The sequence below is a fragment of the Canis lupus genome, chromosome 5 (genome assembly GCF_003254725.2).
Source record: "Canis lupus dingo isolate Sandy chromosome 5, ASM325472v2, whole genome shotgun sequence".
Lineage (NCBI taxonomy): Eukaryota > Metazoa > Chordata > Mammalia > Carnivora > Canidae > Canis > Canis lupus.
The window spans coordinates 57,704,390-57,724,875 of record NC_064247.1 but is presented as its reverse complement, the minus strand read 5'-3'; positions in this window follow the sequence as shown (position 1 = coordinate 57,724,875).

The following is a 20,486-nucleotide window of genomic DNA, read 5'->3' as shown; positions in this document are numbered from 1 at the left end:
CACCATAGACCCCACTGCATATGGAGCCCATAAATGGGCACCAGGCTCCACTCCTCCCCTGGACGGAGGATGCCGTGCCCACTCCGAATCTGCTTTGTTCATCCTTCCCCAGGGGCTCCGGGCCACAGCCCCTGCAGGCACAGTCGGCAGGCACCAGAGACCCCAGAGCCCACAGCGGGGCTCCCTGGTTTTGACAAGCCGATCTGTGGCTCTGGGGAAGTGAGAACAGAGAGGCAGATGGGGAGCAAGAAGAGAATGGACTTGTGTTGAGGGCCTCCCATGACCCGGACCCTCTGCTGGGCTCGTGTTTGTCCGACTCACCCTCTGATGCCGCGGCGGCCACAAGCAAGTCTTGGGAGATGGGGGCGGGGGGCCTGGCACATCCCTCCCAGCTGGAGGCCGCAGAGCAGCTCTGAGGGTGGCCTCAGCCTCAAGTACACCTGGGAAGCTCTGGCAAGTGTGCATAGTGGAGTCGGCACAGCGGGGACCCCAGTGCTCCTGTCCGGGTTGGAGGGTGACCAGGTCCAAGCCCAGGCTCTGCTCCACACCAGGCATTCCCAGGGACGGCAGCAGGGGCTGCTGGGCAGATGAGGGACCAACAACAGGTAGGCGCCTGTTTTTAGGGGAGAGACTGTTCTGTACGATGCTGTGATGGTGGACATGGGACCTTTGTCCAGACGCATGGACTAGAACGCCCAGAGTGACCCTCACAACCATGGCTCCGTCATCGTGAAGCAGGACTGCCCGTCCGTGGTGGGAAGCACAGCCCATAGCACAGGTTGTTTCCGCCAACATCTGGACCAGCCCACCTCTGCCCACCTCCCCCGGGACCCATGCCACAGCCCCCACGCTTGAGTCTCCCACGCCCGCAGAGTCGTGCTGGGCCCTGCTGTGGTCCTGCCCTCACTGAGGCAGTGCTGAGTCCCCCATGGTGCTCACAGCGCTCCCCAGCCCCCTCATGCTGCCCCTTGAGGCGCCAGCTACTCCACCCCTGCTATCTCTAGAGCACATCACACGTCTGGGGTCCCATTGGTCCCCAGCCTGGGACGCTGTCCCCCACAACCCTGGCAGGTGCCACCTCACACCCACTTGGGGCTCCCACCCATGTCACAGGACACCCCGCCAGCCTGCCACCCCATCCTGTGCCCCGCGTAGCCCCTGTCCTACATCCTGGGATCCTGTCCCATGTCCAACGGTCCCTGTCCTATGATGATGCCCCACACCACCTGGCCGTGGTAAACACAGTGAAGTCTGGGCCTTTCCTAAGGACCAGCAGGGACACACAGGGCAGGCCTGTGAAGACAAGGAGGACACAGCCCTGTGATGCCAAGAGGGAGGTCTCAGAGGAAACCAGCCCTGCTGATGCCCTGATCTCGGACTCCTGACCTTCAGAACTTTCGCTCCTGCTTCCCAGCAGGATGGGTTCAAAAAACATGGTGCACCCACCCTTGAGAAGGATGCATGTGGAATGGTGGGGAGGAGCCCTCAGAGGCCAGGCCCATGTGTGGCAAAGCTAGGGCTGGGCAGGAGGTGTCTGGAAGACCCTACTGTGCACCCACAGGAAGATGGGGCACTCAGGCTGTGGAGCCACATGGGGCTCTGACAGTGGAAGCGGCCGTCTCTGGGATGGAGGTCCCCGACGTGCAGCCCGTGCCCTGGCCCCATGGGGTCAGCAGTTTCACAGACTGGGGGTCGTCTGATTGCCTTCACTCCCCATTGGTCGCGGTGGTCCCCAGAATGCCCATTGCCTGTGCGCACCACTCCCCATGTTCACACTGACCGCCTGGCCCAGAGAGGGTTTCCTCCCGGCTCTAAAGGGTTACTTGACTCTGTGCATGGCTGATTGCTAAGTCCTGAGGATGCCGTGGTAATAAAACGCGTCCCCGTGCTCAAGGAACGTGTGGTCTGGCAGCAACGACAGCCGTCCCGTGAGGAATGATAGGTGTAGGAGCGTGAAGAACCCAAACCCAAGGCCAGCACCACACCACAGCCTGGTGGCTCCTTGGTCACAAACTTCCCAGATTAAAGTGACTCCTCCAAAACAGAGGGACCCAGAAGGGACCTAGGTGCCCACCCCCTAACTTCCCTGCCTCAGGGGGCCCTGACCTTCCCGGACCCCCGTGCCCCACACACCTAGGCATCTCGGCTTGGACAATGTCTGACTACTCCTCTGATCCCAGTCACCCTGCCCCTGGCAGGGTCTTCTCTGGCCACAAATCAGCATCAGCCGGCGGGCCCTAAGCAGCTCGGCACCACCCACACTGGTCTGCAAGACCTGGAGAGCCAGGGCTGGTGCACAGTCAGCGTCCCCGGGGGAGACAGAAACAGGGGTGGCTGCCCCGGCCTGCCCCACTGACCTGTCTCTGTGTCTAGTGAAGGGCCCCCTGGACCTGGAGCCGGAAGTCCCGGGAGTGACCGATTTCCCTGCTCCGCACCTGCATGAGACAAAAGGATGACCCCGCCCCAGCCACACAGAAGCCTTCCCTGGACCTGCAAGGGGCCACCGGGCCACACTAGGGACCGACATCCCTTCCCAGGCCTGCCCGGGGCTGCCCGCGGGCCCCTGTGGTCCTCGAGGCCACACCACGCTCTGCAGCTGCGCCCCCGACCCCAGATGTTCCTCAGGAGACACATCTGTGAGCCGTGTGTGGACAGATGGTCAGCAGAAGCAGGACCGTGGGAGGGAAGACCCTGGTAGCTGGGCAGGAAAGACCCTCCCCACCCCTGGACGCGTTCACAAGAGGATCCTTATTGGGCATCATAAAAATATCATGCCTGCTCTCCGGGGATTTATAACGTAATAAAATGTAAACAAACAGCTTTTTAGATCAAAGTAGCATAAATAACAGACGTGCTCGCTTCTGGAGCAAAGTTAATAAATCGGAGGTTTTTTAGCTGAAAACCGTGCTCGCATTGACCTTTCCAACCTTCTGGCTGAGACCGGGGAGCGGCGGCTGCAGCTGGGGGCGCAGCCCGGGACCCACCAGCCCAAGCACCCACTTACAGCTCAGGCTCCGGGCCCCCAGGGACCCCCTACCCCCACCGTGCCGTGTGGGGGGCCCAGCCTCTAAGTGGCCCCCCGGTCTACGCCGGGCTGGGGTTCCCAGGAGGAACATCCGGACGCGGAGCCAAACTGTAAACCCCTCTGGCTGCCCGCCTGTTCCCTGCCGCCTTCATGTTTCTGCCTTTTGAACTGGAGACTCACCCTATGTTTTTCCTAAACTGTAACCAGAGGCCGTCCTGGCCCTCGCTCCCTTCATCAACCATCCGAAATCCGACCTGCGTGGGCCGATCTCCTGGGGCCTCGGAGCAGCTCATTAGCGCCCAGGAGAACCTCCTGGCGGCTCCCAGGTCCCTGTGCGAGGACACGGAGTGCGTCCGCGTGCCAACACGGGGTGCATGCGCTCAGGGGTGGGCCTGCAGAACCCACTTTCTCCTTGTCCAGCTACAACTCCTTTCTGACTAAGAGGCTCGCTGACCCCCGGGGAAGCCCAGTGCTGGCCCGGCTGGTCACAGGGTTTTCTGGGTCTGAGCCCTGAGGCCCCTCAGGGCGTGATGTGCGTCGGGCACCGTCACCGAGGGAAGTGAGGGCCGTGGGCAGCCTTAGCAAAGCTACACACAGGAGGCAGTTACTCTTGAAATTTACTTAAGCAACGAAGAGCATTTTAGCCCCAAGATGCCCAAAATATTGCACAGGACACATTGTTATCCAATGAATTGTTTCCCCCAAAAAAGATACGTGGGAGCCCTCGCCACCAGGACCCGAGAGTGTGAGTTTTTGGAAGCAGAGTTCTTACAGGGGTCACCAAGGAAAGTGAGGTTGTTGGCATGGGCTCTGGTCCAATCTGACCCAAATCCTCAGGAGGAAGGGGGTGGGAACACAGACACCCACGGAGGGATGACCAGGCGGGGACACGGGGAGAGGACGGCCACCCACAGCCAGGGAGAGAGGCCTCGGACGGAACCACCCCACACACCCCTCGGCCCCAGTGTCCAGGACAGGGAGGGGGCACGCGTCAGTGGGCCCCATCTGCGGTGTCCATTAGGACCCCAGCAAACTAACACGCATAGTTATGCTAAACAGCTACCTATTTGGATCCACATTTTGCCAGTGTGCACACCCTGCCGGCCCCACTCTCCTGCTCTGGAGGGTAGAGTCGCAAGCCACCTCTGCCGCTTTGGCAAGAGACACGGCCCCCAGTGCCCAGCGCCAGTCTTGGGCAGGCCATGCTTGGGTTTGGAGACAGAGGCTCACACATGGTCTGTTCCCGGCTGGCCGTGGGCCATCCCCAGCCACCTTGGTGGGAGACAAAGGTCCAGCCCTGCAGCTCTGCGGCAGAGGTGCCAGTCTTGGGATGCTCCATGATATTCCAGGTATTTCCTGAGCTGAGGAAAACAGATGCTGGCTGGCCAGGGGCTCACAGTTTCTGAGAATGTCCAGTTTGGACACCAGGCAACTGCTCTGAGCCACGATCCAGCACGATCCAGCCCACAGAGATGTCTGCTGGCATGTTCCCCACACGGCACGAGGAACCTACGGCCACGCAAGGGAAGCTGGGGAGCGGGCAGGGGACTCAGCTGGGTCCTTAGCCCACCCCCACCCAAGCAAGCCGGCAGCCCTACGTGGGGAGGCCTGGCCGTGCAAGTGGGCAACGGCCACACACACCAGGAGGCCTGTCTCCCAAGCCCCCCGCCAGGGAGGACACCTTGTCCACACGGGAGCTGACCCGCCTGGCTCCGTCCACTTCGGGGGCGCTGCCCTGCGCATCCTCGTATGGGACCCTCCATGGTCTCTGCCCTGCGAGATTATATTCCAACTGTGCTTATCTGAAAATATCCCCTTCCCATGTATTTCGACTCCACGCCTGAGAACACAAACATGTTTCCTCAGGGCGGGGATGTGAAACCAGAAACATGTTGGAGTGATTTGGGCGCTTTCTTCACGGGACATTCTCCCCATTGTAACACGATGGCGCTCCTCCTGGATTTCAAACACCCGTTGGGCCAAGGCGAGCGGGGTGTTTGGTCTTCCAAACCGTAAAGATCTGAGACCATAAACTGTTGTTTCTTAAATGTTTCAAAGCATAACATTGACACCGAGTTTCGCTGTAAAACAATCTGGGAAACTTAACGGCCCTAAGAGGTTTTACACGGCGTGGCGAATCGCTGCCGACACCGGGCGCGCGGGGCGCTCAGCACCGGGCTCCAGCGGGTCACAGTGCTCACCGGGAGGGCCAGCGGGGCTCTGGGTACCCTGGGGCCCCAGGATGGTGTGTGGCATCTTCTTGGGGGTTCGCTTTCTTAAATTAGATGATTGATGACAGACGCCAGGGCATCGGTGCTGGTTTGGCACTCTCCTTAGAAGGGGCAGGGGTCACAGAACCACGATCCCTGTGCACCAGGACACTTACTTCTCGTCCGGAGCTGATGGGACGGTGGGTGGGCACCCTGGAACCCCAGGGCCTGTGAGACCGTGCCTGCTCCCCAGAGACGGAGTGAGTCTTTCTCAGGCTGGATCACGGGGCTCTTCTCTGCCCTTCATTTGCCGTAGGCCGAGGCACCTTCCTGGACACAGTTGTCGAGGCAGGACCGTCCTTTCTGTGAGCGGCAGGAAGGGCAGACTGCCAGGGGTCCCCGAGGCCTGGGTCACACACCAGCCACTGCCGGGATGCCCCACTGCCCCCAGGAGGGAGGGGCTGCTCCGAAGCCATGTCAGGCCTAATTCTTCCTAGCAGAGAAAAGACCCAAAAGATACAACCCCGCCCACCGTCTGAGGCCCATCCCGGTGAGTGCACTCCGGACGCTGGAGAGGCTCCAGGGAAGTAGCTGTGGAAAATCTCAGAGCAGACTGTCCAGCCTGAGACCCCAGACCCCCAGAAGCAGGCCCCCGAGGACCGCAGCCCACCAGCAGCCAGGGGGAGACTTGCTTCCCATTTCCTGCACCCACAGGAGGGGCATCCAGCCCTCCTGCCTGCAGACGCATTGGGTCCCCTGGGAGTGGTAGCCGCACAATTCCATGGTGTCCCCCCACTGTTGGAGTTGTGCCTAGACACGGGCTCCATGAAGCCGGCTGCACAGGACTGGGGGTCCCCTGCAAGGAAATGTGGCTCCTCATGCCTCCCCCCAGTAAAAAGGGACATGCGTGAGGTGGGGTCCACAGGGGCTTCTCGAAGCTCAGACATGATCCCCAACTCCCATGTGTCACATGGTTTAGCTATCAATTGTCCCCAGCAAAGCAGCACAGTAAATAATCCTATAAATGGTAATAGTATATACATAAGGTCCTGTATGACTTTCTTACCTTAGAAAGAGATTCCTGGCTGGACAGAAGGATCTGCCCCCAAACATAAGAGGCCTTGAGCCTTAGCGTGTCCCATCCTCGTCCACTCAGGTAGGGCCATGGCCTCCGTGTTTGCAGATGAGTACCAGGCCGCTCTGCAAGGCTGAGCACCGTATGATTCCAGATCCATGGAGCTCCGGGGAGTAAAGCCACGGGCGTCGGGGGCTGGCAGGTGGGGGCGAGGGGAGCGGGTTTCTTTCTGATGACGAACACGTTGGCACACTGTCTGTGGTGATGGTTGGGCAGACCCATGAATGTCCTGGAAGCTCTGAAGCATACTCGTGACCGGGTGTAGTGTGCTGTGCCACTTATGATGACCCAGCTGCTCAGGAAGATGCCCCCGAGGATGGAGAGCTGCATTTGTGCTGTGACCCTGCCCAGAGAAGCCAGGACAAGCCCCCCCCCCCCCCCCCGTAGGCTCACACCTGCTCCAGGGCACAGAGCCCAGCAGCCTCCTCGTCCCCCCACCCCATGCCCCCCACCAGGGCCTCAATCAGGGAGGTTGGCTCCCGCTCGGGCTCACACACCTCCCATACTGCCCAGGCTCTTCCTCCTGTCCTCTCCACATACCCTCTGTACTGCAGCCAGCTAACGTCCAGGATGGCCAGGTGCGGAGTTGCCCAGTGTTTGTCCTGAATGCTGCAGGGACCAGCCTACAAGGAACCGCCATTTCTTGTTCAAATTTAGCTGGCTTCCCGGATTCTTATTTGCTAACTCCAGCTGTCCTGCCTGGAGCCCGGCCCTGGGCCACGGGCTCAGGTCCCAGGACGCAGGGAAGGCAGACACCAGAGATCAGAGGTCTGTGGACCTGAGACTGGGTTCTGGGCCCGACAGCCCGCTGCATTGGCGGCCACACACCACCAGGGGGCTCCGGGAGCGAGGCTTCCTGGGCGCATGTCCCCAGTAAGGCCTGGGCGATGGGGCAGTGGCTTCCGCCAAGGTGCCAGCTTTTCTCTGGCATTTGCAGCTGGGAGCCCAGCGCTGCTCTCCAGGAGATCCGGGTGGGGGATGCTCCCCTGGACCCCAGCGATCCCGCACTCAGCTGCAAGGCTGGGGTCGAAGTTCCTGCGGCAGGCGGAACGGGGTGCCAGGGGTGCCAAGGGCGCTCCCTGGTCTTCTGACTTCTGACTTGTCTTCCAAGTGGGTTTCATTGTGTCATCCCAGGATCCCGGCGACATCGGCATGCCCAGTCAGCACCCCTGCAGCACCATTGCTCCACCCAGGCTCAGCTCCCCCCACTCCTGCCTGAGTGCCAGGCTATCCTGCCCCTGGCTGGGCTCCAGCAGGAAACCCATTGTCCTCAGCTCTCCAGTCCACTTTGGGGCTCCAGGGGGGTGGGGGTGGGGTCCAGCTGCCTTTCCTCCAGCCGCCTCCCCCTTGTTTCCTCAAGTCAGCACCCAACCTTGTCTGCAGTGAGCTCGACAGCATGGCCTCTGGGGACCCAGAGAAGTGTCCTGCAAGTGTGGACAGAAAGGAGGGGCTGGGGCAACAGGACAGATGGTCAGACCCGTCATCCCATGTGGGGTCTCTGGCTGCAGCCCTGGCTGGGAAGAGGCAGGGAGGGTTGCAGTGGGACGGTGTGAGGGGACGGGCGGGTCTCAGAGGCTATGTCGGGGACACCATCCAGGCCTGGAAGGAGGGGTGTGAGGGGCCGGTTGGCACTTGTGGGAGGGGAGGCTGGAGCACTGGGTAAGGCTATGGGCAGGGGGGGCTTTGCCCGGGCCACCGTGAGGATGCTCCCCCTTCCCCGAGGAATAGGCAGAGATGGACATCCGTGCACCAAAACCTTCAGCTGCCGGGAGACCTCAGGGTACCAAATCTGCAGCAAAGTCCCACGCCCTGGCCTGAGACCCCCAGAGGGGCGGCAATGATGAAGCATGGTGTGGCCAGAGAGAAGGAGCCTCCGGGCATATGGGGTCCTCAGGGGCCTGAGGGGTCTGGACCAGGTGGCTGGGTTCAAATTCCAAATCCCCCATTTCCTGGCTGTGTGACCCTGGGCAAGTTGCTTAACTTCTCTGTGCCAGCCTCCCACATGGGGCAGCTATAGAGCATGGATGAGTCAACTACATGCACATGGGTGCAGTGAAAGGATTGACCACCCTGTTCTACAGCCCAGGCTCTGAGGAGGGCACCTGGGCGAGCAAGCATGGTCTGGGACACCAACCCTGCCACACAGGGCCACCTTGACAGGGGGCTTGGCCGGGAAGCATTCACCTGGGGGAGTAGGTTATTGGGGGCCAAGGAGGGGCTGCTTCGAGCAGAAGCTTGGCAGGACCCCCCCAGATGTGGGTCCAGGGAGGGGCAGCCCCTGGAGTGAGTGGACACAGCCACCCAGCAGAGCAGAGGCCGGGCGGGGGAGGGGAAGGGGCGCCACTCAGCCCCCCACCCACAGAGAAGCCCCTGTGCAGCTGCTCCCGCCAAGCAGGCCGCCACATGGCTTGGCTGTGGGTTTTCTCCCTCCCAACTTCTGATATTCAGGGGCCCACTTTTATATTTTAATGCATGTTTTTATGGAAATATTTATGGTGCACATGTAGCGCGTAAAACACCATTGTAAAGCTGTTCTGCCGCGATGCTGCTGAAAGAAATGATGTTGTTAGTGTTAGAATTTCACGGGCTTCTATCCGGCCGTAATGAGAACGGGCTGGGCCGGCCGCCGGAGCCTCCCGTCTGTCTGCGCGGAACCGCGGAGGAGTGTCCGCTGCCTGCGAGTGGGAACAGGGGCCCCTGCAAACACCCCACCTGGGCCCCCGGGGACTTTCCAAAGGAAGCCACACCTCGGCTCCCCCACTGGCAAACTGGCCGCTTCTGGCTCTGGGGCTGCTCCCTCCGGACCTCCGAGGGGAGCAGGAACAAATGCGATAATCCCGAGGACAGCCTGCTGGCCCGGCCTGCGGGAGCTCCCTCTCTAGCTGAACAGCATGCTCGCAGGCCTGGAACCTTCCTCCCCTCCTGGGCCGTCCTTGCCACAAAGACTCAAGTGCACGCAGTCCCTCTGGCCTGACCTCCCTGATGTCTGGAAGGGGCCAGCCACGGACGCGCTGGAGTTTAAAATTTAATGCAGCGACATCAGAAAGCCCTCTGCAGACTAGGAGCCTTTCCGCCGCCTTCCCATCACGGGGAGGGCGAGGCGATGAATAATTGACCGGTGACTCTGTGAAAACTCTCAGGTGGGTGAGCAAAAGGAATTATCATTAAAAGCAATAGTGGGTTTCCAGGATTGCGGGGTAATGGAGCAGAGCGGATTGCCAGGTTACTGGGCCCTGCTGACCCCAGGCACACACCTGGCCCAACCGGCTCTCCGTCCCAGCTCTGCCCTCCTGCTCAGCCTCATGGCGCCACTTCCTCTTCTGCAGGATGGGGACGTCGAGGACCGTTGCACACACGTGCCACGGGAACCACAAAAAACTAGAACACCAGCGTCCGTAGGGAACCCGCTTATCAGGCAGCAGGATGATCACTCCCTTCGGGGGCATCTCCTTGCAAACCTGTAGGAAGCTCTGCAGGACACCTGACAAGGCCCACCTGGATTTCAGAACACAGGTTCCGTTGGCCGACCTGCCTTCCCTTTAACCAAGGACATGGTGGATGGCAGGCAGTGATGCCAGGCCGTGGCCATGGGATGAGGAAAGGGCAGGTGCAGGTGGTTAACGTGGTGACCCCGCTGGCCACCCACCCCCCAGAAGGGCTTCTGGCTCCACTACCCCTCCTGCTCTCACACCTGCCCTGGGGCACTGCGAAGAACGGGTGTGGACAGAGCATCCATGCACCACACGCCCACTCTGAAGTGCTTACAGATGCTGGCACAGGGCCCTGAGCAGGGGGGCCTTCCGTCCATACCCCATGACCTTCCTTCTAACAGGGTTTTGAAAATCAGTTCCCAAGTGTCCTCAGACCCCACAGCTTCTCCTCCAGATTCCGAGGTGTGGAATGCCAGGTGTCCAAGGGACAGCAAATGCCAGTTAATTTCAGGGGCCCCGTGGCTGATGGGAGGTGGGCAGGTGGAGGCCCGGGGCCTCCCCAGCTGAACCCCACAGAGGACCTCGGCTCTCTGCCCCCCAGTCCACCCACAGGCAGAGGGAGCCTGACCCGAGAAGGTCCCAGGCAGCTTCCTGGTGTATCGGTGCTATGGTGAATTGAAAGAGGTGTCCATGTCTTCACCCTGGGTACCTGGGAACTCGGCCTTGTTTGGATATGGGGTCTTTGTGGATGGATGTCCTCAGGGTGCAAAGTGTCCTGGAGGAGGAGGCATGAGGGGAAGGCAGCCACGTGACCATGGGTCAGAGGTTGGAGGGCTCCAGGACCTGGAGCCCTCCAACCTGCAGAGAGACCGACACCCAGATTTCAGGCTTCTGGCCTCCAGACTGGGGGGTCCACTTCTGTTGTTTGGAGTCCCGGTTTCCCGGTTTGTGGGGCTTTGTTCCTGTTATAGGAACTTGCTCAGCCTCAGGACACAGAAAACAAAGCAGATCAGAGAGTCAGGATGGGCATATGTGTGGCCAACAGATGAGCAGACCATGGGCAGGAGAGCCAGGCCTGGGGAGCAGCTGGAGGGGTGCAGACGGACCCCAGAGACATGCCATGGAGGTCCCCAAACTGGTGCTCCCACCATCCTCGCCCTTCCACCCCGCTAAGGACGATCTGCTCTGTTTTCTCCATCTCCCACCCCACACCTTCCTTTATTTATTCATTTTTGGAGTTAAATAAGCGTTTCCTTGTGTTCCCAGCAAATGCGTCTTCCACATTTTTGCATGTTTTAAATATTCACGCATGTAAAAGAACCAAAACACTCGTAGTTTATTTATTATTTAGGGCACTTTTTCTCTGATAAAACGGAAAACTCCCCACATTTGAAGGGGAGTTTTACATTTTATTTCCATTACGGCCACTCGTTAAAGTTTAAAGCCTGCTTTGTCCTCGTACTTGGGGTCTGATATTTCCGTCTGTCAGGGAACACGGCTGTGCTTGTCGACATGTCAGGGAGAAGAAAGAGCAAACAGGAAGGGAAATGCCAACCTGTCAGTCGAGATGGGGCCGTGGGGGCGGGGTGCCGCTCGGGGTCAAGACCTGCCGTGGGGACCAGGCCCCCGACCCTGGGTTGGGTGGCAGCCAGCTCAGAGCCCAGGGGGAGCAGGGGAGGCTGCCCCGCGTCCTTGGTGACTCAGAACTGTGGCCGTGGAGTGGACGCAGGCCTGGAGGGCCCCAGGCAGCTGTCCCCCAGCCTGGAATGGCTACTGGCCTCGGCCCCATGCCCGGGCACCTGAGCACAAGTCCAGGATGAGGACATGTAGAAGTGACACGGCAGGTGTGTGAGGATAGGCCGCGTGGGTGCACGCCTGTAGTGATATAGACTCACCATGGTGTGCTTGTCCCTGCCTTCTGCACTTATACACGCGCAGACCTACAGTCTCGCACACCCACGCCCTCTGGCAGCATTGCCCGCTGCGGGGCCTGCGGTGCTCAGCCCCCCGGAGGATCTGTGCCTGTGATCTGTGGGAGGCTTGGAGGGGCTCTGAGCCCTGGGTGAGGTCTTCAGGAGTGTGTGTGTATGTGTGCATGTGAGACCACGTGTGTGTGTACTGTGCAAGTGTGCATCTCTGTGTTGCCTGCATACCTGCGTGTGTGTGTGCATTTGTATGTATGTACAGGTGTGTGCTGCTCATGTGCATGTGCATGTGCATGTGTGGACAGGTGAATCTAGGGGTGGACGGACCCCAGCCTCTGCAGCCGCTGCCTCTCAGGCCCTGGGCCGGCAACATGTCCGGGGCTGGGACCCGAGCAGGAAGGCCTCCTAGGCTGCAGACAGCTTTGAGCAGCGCAGGCCAGAGTCGGAGTTGTTTAAATATTACACACACAGTGTCTGACACGACTTTGGGGGCCTGGGATTAGATCCCCTTCGGAGGCCAGAACAAGTAAGATTTTCATTTAAGAAGAATAAACAGGTACTTGCATCACACATCGTAGCTATCTCACACCCGCACGAGAAGCTGGAACAACACCTCCGTTGCTGGTGCTTCTGTGTACAGCGTGACTCTGCACAGTCTTATCCCAAAGATCAGGTTGTCTGAGGAGCCGCCATGACTGCGAGTGCGTGCTGTGTCATTAAAACTGTCATCCCCTTAAAAAAAAAAAAAAAAAAAGCCAGTGCTCCCCTCTAGCGCTTCCCAAACCAGAAACCTGACGGGCCCTCCAAGGACCTAAATGTGGTGGAGACATCCCAGAATAGACCTGGTGCTTCTCGCCCAAAGGGCTCCCAGTTGGCAACTCAGGTACTTGGGTCCCAGAGAATAAGTGAGGACGATCACGTGGTCTGTCTATGCCACCCGGTCCCCACCCCACCCTGCCCGCTCCAGGCTGCCCCCCGCCCTCATAGGGTCTGGCACAGCCTGCAGCCCTCCTGGAAAGGCCTCTCGCCTGTGGCCCAGCCAAGGCCGCACTCAGGACTCCACAGGGAGCATGGCCCAGCCTTTCTGGCACACACCGCAGGTGTCCTTGCAGTCCTGGGGGGCTGGGCGGGCCACGGGGCCTTCATGGAGGGGTGGGGGGCTGGGCCTGAACATTCATCTTTCTGGAGAAACAGTGTTCTTTCTCACACCGGAACTCTGGAGGGTCCTGCCAGCTGGCTGCTGTCTGTAGGGCCGTGGGCAGGGTAGGTGGGGGCCAAGCCTCATGGAGAATCGCTGCCCACAGCCCTGCCTCTCCACCCTGCTCAGAGCTGGGCCTGCATTGTCCCTATCAGACACATCACCTTGTTCCTGGCACGAGTCCTCAGGGGGGATAAAGTGGCTAGTAGACTCCCCCACTGCCCAGCTGTTCAGGGTCCACTCAAGTGCCAGCATGCAGAAGGGAGGCCCTTCAGGACTGGAATCACCCACTTAGGGTCTCCCCGCTGGGGCTCAGGAGAGGTCACTGGGAGAAGGAGCAGGACAAGAGGCTTTGCTGACCCAGAAGGAGGACAGCCCAGGTGTCCCTGGGGCAGGTGGTGGGACCCTCATGGGGGGGACAGTTGCAGAGCGGGGGTCCAAAGGTCAGTGTGCCCATGGGAGATGCTCCTGGGGGCAGAAGGAGGCCTGTACTCCATCACTAGCCCCCCTCACCATGGGCACATCTGCTCCTCTGCCCCTCACACCTGTGCTCTGGCCACTCCTGCCCCCTGCCTGGTGGGGGCTGCAGTGGCACCTGTGTCCTATGGTTTCCAGAAGTTTTCCATCCAATAGGAGCCTGTGGAGGAGGTAACAGGAGGGCACATGAACTGGGGAGCTGTCATTGTCTCCAGCTGGGGGTGCCCCTGATCCAGTTCCATGGACAGCTCAGGTACCAGTGGTCAGCCAAGTCCTGCGTCATCTGCATTAAATCCTGCCAATCCTAACCCAGGACGCTGCAGCCCTGGTCCACACCCCTGCAGGCAGGGCTTGCCAAACTTGGTTCAGAGGAGGTCAGTGGTCCCAGGAGGCTGGGGAGTCCGGTGTCCCCAAGAGCTGGCTCTGGAGCCAGAGCGCAAGTGGCCAAGGACCCCAGCTCTCCTCTCCCCTGGTCCAGCCCCAGCGAGCCCTGGTGAAGCTGTCCTACCCTGGAATCCCCCAAAAGGGGCCTGACTGCCGTCAGACTCACCAATGGGCAGAGCCAACTCTGTCCCCTTGGTGGCTGAGAGTGAGATTGGACCAGCTCTGAAAATGGGCCCTGAGAGCTGCTGACCCCTGGCACCAGAGGCAGAAATCTGTGTCCAGGGGAGGTGGGAGGCCAGAAAGTTCACGCCCCCTGCAGGACTGACTGGGGAAGCCCTCCCACCCTCTAGGAGCCCAAGGGAGGAGGAGGCCAGAGAGGCTGTCACCAGGTCCCTGGCCCTGGCCCTCGGCACACAGCCACATGTGCCAGCTGAGTGACCTTAGCAAGGCCCATGACCCCTTTGGGGTGAGAGGTCACATCTCCAGGGGTGGTGGGAGGGCTGTGGTGAGCCCAGCATGATGCAGCACTGCTGTCAGCCAGCAGGTATGCAGCATAGACGTTCTGAATGGTGCACACCCCACCAAGGTTTGGGTTTGACTGGGCATCATGCTTGCCCAGTGGAGACCCGTGGACTGACCGGGCAGAGGGGACCGAGCTGGGGCACAAAGCTCTGGGCTTCTGAAGGAGGGTGAGCTGCCCCAGTGCAAGGACAGCACACAGCCGGGTTCTCTGGCAGAGATGATAATGAGTTCTACCTACTAGTCTTTCCTGCCCTAATTGTGCAGCCCTGCAGGGGACAGTTTGCTGAGAAGTCACTTTTTCTGTGTTGTCCCCCTGCCGGGCTATGAACACACCCAGGACCCTGACCTGGTCAGAGACACCAGCACAGAGTGTTCAGGGGAAGTCTGCCAAGCGAATGAGCGAAGCTGCCCATCGACAGTGTGTGGGGAGGCAGCTGAGCACCCCAGCAGTCCCGTACCCCCCTCTCTGGAGGGTTCCACCTGCGGAGGTCCAGCAGCGCTGGGGGTGGGCAGAGCAACCGTGGAACAACGGATGGGACACCTCCAGGTTGTCAGCCCCAGAGGAATAGGGCAAAGCTGGAGCAAGGAGAGCAGAGCTGCCGTGGATGCCCCCCTAGGGCAGCCAGGGCAGGCCCAAGGCCTGGGCTCGGGATTGTTCCAGGTGGGAAAGACAGAGCCCCTGGGCACAGAGGCGGCACACATGTCTCCCCGACTGCCTGCAGCCTAGCCAGAGGCTGGCACCAGCATCTCACACGTCAGCTTGCAGAGGAGAGACGCTGGAAGCATGGCCTCCGAAGTTGTTTCTTGTGCTCAATCATTTCCTTTTTTTTTTTTTTTTTAAGAATTTATAGTGGCAAGGATCCGAAGGGAAGCTCCCTGAGTTCCCCAGGGAACCAGGCCAATCGAAGGGCTCTCATGACTTGGTCCTGGGCCCAGTTCCCAGAGCGCCCCTCCCTGCCCAGACCCCACACAGCAAAGACAGCAGGGAATTAGGGCTCAGACTCTGGGGAGGATCAAAGGCAGAGGCCCCAGCTGCCCACTGACTCGCCAGGAACCAGGTCCCGAGGCAAAGCCGGGTGGGGTGCAGCCTCTGGGAGGGGCCTTCAGAGGACGGGCTGCTGGCACACTGTGGGCGCCCAGACCACCCTGGGGGGAGCGGCAGGCAGATATAGGGGCCATGCTGGTGACATGGTCTCATTTGGAGGCACAGCGTGAAGGCCGCTGCTGGGAAGCGCCTCCTAGAAGCACCCAGAAGGCCCCTGGGGAGTCTGTCATCGGGCAAGACGCCCTGCCCAGCTGTACGCCCAGCATCCACCTCCCATATCACTGGACGCTCCTCTTGGAGCAGGTGGACCAAGGGTCACTCTCCCCACAGAAAACAGGAACAAGAGGTGACAGCTGGGAGAGGTGGCCACAGAGCCACATGAAACCTGGGAGGGCCTTGGCCCCACACATGTGCACAGGCACATGCACACACACTCACATGCACACACTGGGGTGCACACTGACACACGCCACACACACTCACACAAATACGCACATGCATGCTGACACACACATCACACACACCCCGCACATTCACATGCACTCAGACACATAGTTATACGCACAAACTCACACATGCACACTCGAGTGTACACTAACACACATGTACACGCACAACTATACACTGACACACAGTTACACTCACACACACACACTTGAATGTACACTGACATGCATGTACACACTGACTCTCAGGTACACACATGTGAGTGTACACTAACATACACTCACACACGCACAGATACACAGTTATATACACACCCTCACAACACACTCGAATGTGTACTAACATGCACACACTCGCAAGCACACTGACATACAGGTACATGCTCACACATGCTCACGTGTGCACTAACATGCACGCACACCCACATGTGCACAGACACACAGGTACATGCACATGCTCACATAGGCCCCGGTGCCCCGTGACATCCTCAGCAGCACAACCCCTGGCGGGGCAAGACCCAGCGTGGGCGGCCAAGACCGCGTGCCTCCCGGCTCCACCGCAGCCTCTAAATGCCACCAGCCTGCGGAGTCTCGATCCGTCCCCGGCAGCCGGCGCCTGACAGGTGGGTAAGAAACGCCTCAGTGGCAAGATTTATTGAACGGCGAGGCGGCGGATGGGCTGACGGTGGCTGGTCCTCCTGCTGAATTATCTCTGGCAGAAATAAAAATCAGCTGAGCACTGGGCTTCGCTAGGCTACAATCTGTTAGCAGAAAATTGGACTGTCAGCAGCGTGCCGCGTTCATTTTGGCTGATTAAAGAGACATTAATCTACTGTCAGTGTCACAGCGCTGGCAGCAGAGCTAACAGGCCGGGGAGGCGGGGCTGCTGTGGGGACGGCGGCGCACAGAGGCGACACGGTGCACGCTCTGCTCCGAGGACACCTGCGCGGGGACGAGGCCGCCCTCAGCCATCATGTGCATCCTTCTCAGCCTTGAGGGTGCAGAGGAAGTACTGCAGGTCCCAGGTCCCTCTGTGTGTCTCTGGGGGTGGTGCCTGCCCCTCCCGGACTGTAGCATTCACCCAGGGACTGCCCTGCATCCCCCCACACACGACCCCAGACCTGCATCCAAACCGGCCACAGGGGCAAGAGGCTGAGCAAACCCAGGGTAGTTTGGCAGAAGTGGACCTGTGGGCCCCTGGGGGCTCAGACTGCCTCAGAGGCCCTCACCTGCAGCATCCTCACCCCTGCCAGCCTTGGGGCAGGTGCTTCTGTCTGGACACTCATCCCTGAGCATCCCCAATGCAGAGTGCTCTGCAGGTGACATGTGGGGCCGTGACGTGGTACTGACTGAATATCTCGCCAACCGAGCTCCCCTGGGAGTGCCTCCCGTGGTCAGGAGTCCGGGGGGCACATCCTTCTCAAGTTTTTTTTGGGGGGGAAGGGGAGAGGTCAGGCAGTGAAGGGGTGCATAGGCCAGCCTGATGGGCCCAGTGAAAGGTTTGGGAGCCTGGTGCTGGTTGTCCCTCCCCCACCTGGACTGATGCTCCTCTACCCCATGTCCTACGGCCAGGGGCCAGGCCTTGTTTCCCACACCAGCAGCCCAAGCCTAGCATGACCCGCCAAGCCACCCTGGGCAGCACCCTGCATTCCATGGCTTCTTCAGCCATCAGACACCACCTGAGGCCACCCCAGGCGCATGTGCCAGGCCAGGGTCCACTCTGCCCACCAGAAGCCTCCAAATGTCACTTCCTTCCCTCTCTCCACACAAGCAGCAGAGTCAGTTGGGGGGACCGATGACAGTAGGCCACCCTGGGGGCATGCTGGCAGGAGGGTGACTTGCCCCGAACTGGGAGCTTCTGCAGCCCCATCCAAACCACGTGGACAAAGACTCCATGAAGACTGGTTGCCAGAAAGGTTGACTAGACAGGAAAGCAACTCCTGGCATGATCCCCCACCAATAGGCCGGTCCCACAGCACCTACCTCCGGACTGACCCTGGTGCTCCAAGCCTACCACCTTCCAGGTGCTCCATGCCTACCACCAGCCAGGTGCACCCCCAGGGGGCCTTGAGTGTGCTGGGGACGTAGGCAATAAGCAGGTGTGTGAGCAGCAAACAGCTCATTACAAGGTACCCTGTACACCAGCAAGAATCACATGCAGCTATGAGGGGCCTGATCTCTGACCCAGGCCCACTGACTTTCTAGAAAATCACCAGGCTCAATCAAACCACACCGCCAATCCCTCCATCCCTGGGGGCCATCCCCGTGTCATGGCGGCTTCCCCCGAGGACCCTCCTCGGGGCAAAGCCTGGGTCCATAGGGGCAAGTTGGTACCAGGGCTTCCACAGACTCACAGGATGGGCACCCAGCAGATACACGCGGGTCCTATCCTTCCTGACCAGAGCCCACTCCTGGACCACGGTCCAGGCTGAAGGCCCCGGATGGCCTCAGGCTCCCACTCAACTCAAGCTCAGAGTCGCACGTGTTGAAAGTGATGAGGAACCTGAGGTTCCTAGGTGACCCCAAGCCACACAGCCTGGAGCAGGGACGGAGGGGAGCATGGTTCACACAGATGTGCTGACACCAGCACTGGTTTTCTCTCTCCCTGTGGCCACACGTTGACCTTGGCAGGGCCAGATGGCCTGGGGACAGTGATGGAGACAGACGGGAATGGAGACTCTGGTCGATCCACCTGTCCCCAGGGACAGGACTCCCTGGATGCCATGACCCCTCTGCTGGGTCTGGGCCTGGTCTCCTGCCTGGTCTCCAAGAGGGAGGGAGACAGACACCACCTTGGCCGAGGCCTATGGACAGATGCAGGGTCGGGGAGAGGGGCGCAGGATCCGTGTCCTGGGGCGGAGGCCACACTGCACTGCAGACCAGTGAGCTCCCACGTCACGAGTTTTTTCTCCCCTGTCCTGGAGACTAGGGGCTAAGAGCTGTGTGTGGGATGGTCAGGTTCTCCTGAGGCCTCTGTGGTCCCCCCGTGTCCCCCTGTGTCCCCCCATGGCTGTCCCTCTGTGTCTGTGCCCTGACCTCCTCTTCCTATAGGACGCCAATCAAATTGAATCAGGGCTCACCCAGCAGATCTCGTGCACCTTGATCACCTCTTTAAAGCCCCAGATACCACCTATCCTGGGGTACTGGGACTGAGTGCCTCAACATGCAAATTTGGGGGATGGAAGCCCCCAAACACCTCATTTCATCAAACCTCTGTCTGTCCTCTGAGCAGCAGTGGTTTATGGGGAAGATGCCGAGCTTCCCGAGAGTCATCTCCTGGGCACCGCACAAATGCCGGCGGGACCCGGGGGAGCGGAGGGGCTGCATACCTGCCCCTCGCCGAGTCCCAGCCTCTAATGGGAGTTTGGGGGAAGTTTGCCTTGAATCCCTTTGCTGCTCCTGCTCCATCAACATCCAGGCTGAGCTCCGTGGTGCACGGGCAGCATGAAATATTCAGGAGAGTTCTATTATTGAATTAACTATTTATCGATTTATAATTTAAAAGATGTATGTCCAAGCTGCTAACAAAGATTCCACAACCAGCTCCGGATTCTGAGAGCCGCCAAGTGCCACGGCCCCTGGGGACTCCTTTCTGCAGCCTGTCACCCTGGTGCAGAGCGCAGAGGAGGGGGCGAGACTGGGGGGGCCAGTGTGCCCCTCCCGGCCCTCAGGGTCTGAGCATCACTACTGGCCCCATGCTGCGAGCCTCCTGATGGACAACTGGGTCTACGTCCCCGCCCCCCACCCCCTGCTCAGCTTCCACAGGCAATGATTTCTGGGCCAAGCTACCACTCGGCCGCTGCCCTTGAGACTCACCGTGACATAACCTAGGCACACACCATCTCACACAGGCCTCCTCCACCCCCGACAAGGTAGGTTTTATTCTTCATAGACTTTATGTTTTCGGGGAGTCCGAAGTTCAGAGCCAATGTGAGCACGCCCCCGTGCGCCCTGCCTGAGCGCTCAGCCTGCCCCATGATCTGCACCCCGCAGAGGGTGTTTGTGGCAGTCCATGAGCCTGCGGTGACGCGTCCCCATTCCCCAGCGCCCGCAGTTGACACTGGGGTCAGTCGTGGCAACCTACAGTGTGTGGGTTTGGACAAGCGTGTAAGGACATGCACCCATCATCAGAGATCATGCAGAACAGACTCCTGCCTCCGAAGTCCTCTGGGGTTCCCTGTGCATCCCATCCCTCCCCCTTCCAACCTCTGACCACCCCTCGTTTCTTTACCATCTCCGGAGATCAGACTTCTCCAGAATGCCTTATCGCTGGAGGCGTGCAGCCTTGGCAGACTGGCCTGTCCCTCAGCCATACGCATCTAAGTTTTAAAGATGTTCTGGTTATGCCCATTCTACAGACTCGGACAGGAAAAGCAGCCAGCTAAGCTGACACGGGGGGCCTGGGTGCAGCCAGCGGATGCCCCGCTTTGGATCTCTCTGCGGCCCGTGGCCTCTGGGGGAAGCAGCGCACAGCACCCCCGGGCCCGGCCAGAAACGGCTCTGTCTCAGCGGCTCGGGCACGGATCTGTGTGAACACGGCCTCACGGAGGCCTGACCGAGGCTTCAGAGCTAGAGCAGGATTCCTACAGCCACCGTGGGCCCCAGCCTCACCCTGGGACCCAGCGCCACTGAAGTCAGGATTGTTCAAGATGGAACAGCACACACTATAAATAATCACTATTTTAAGA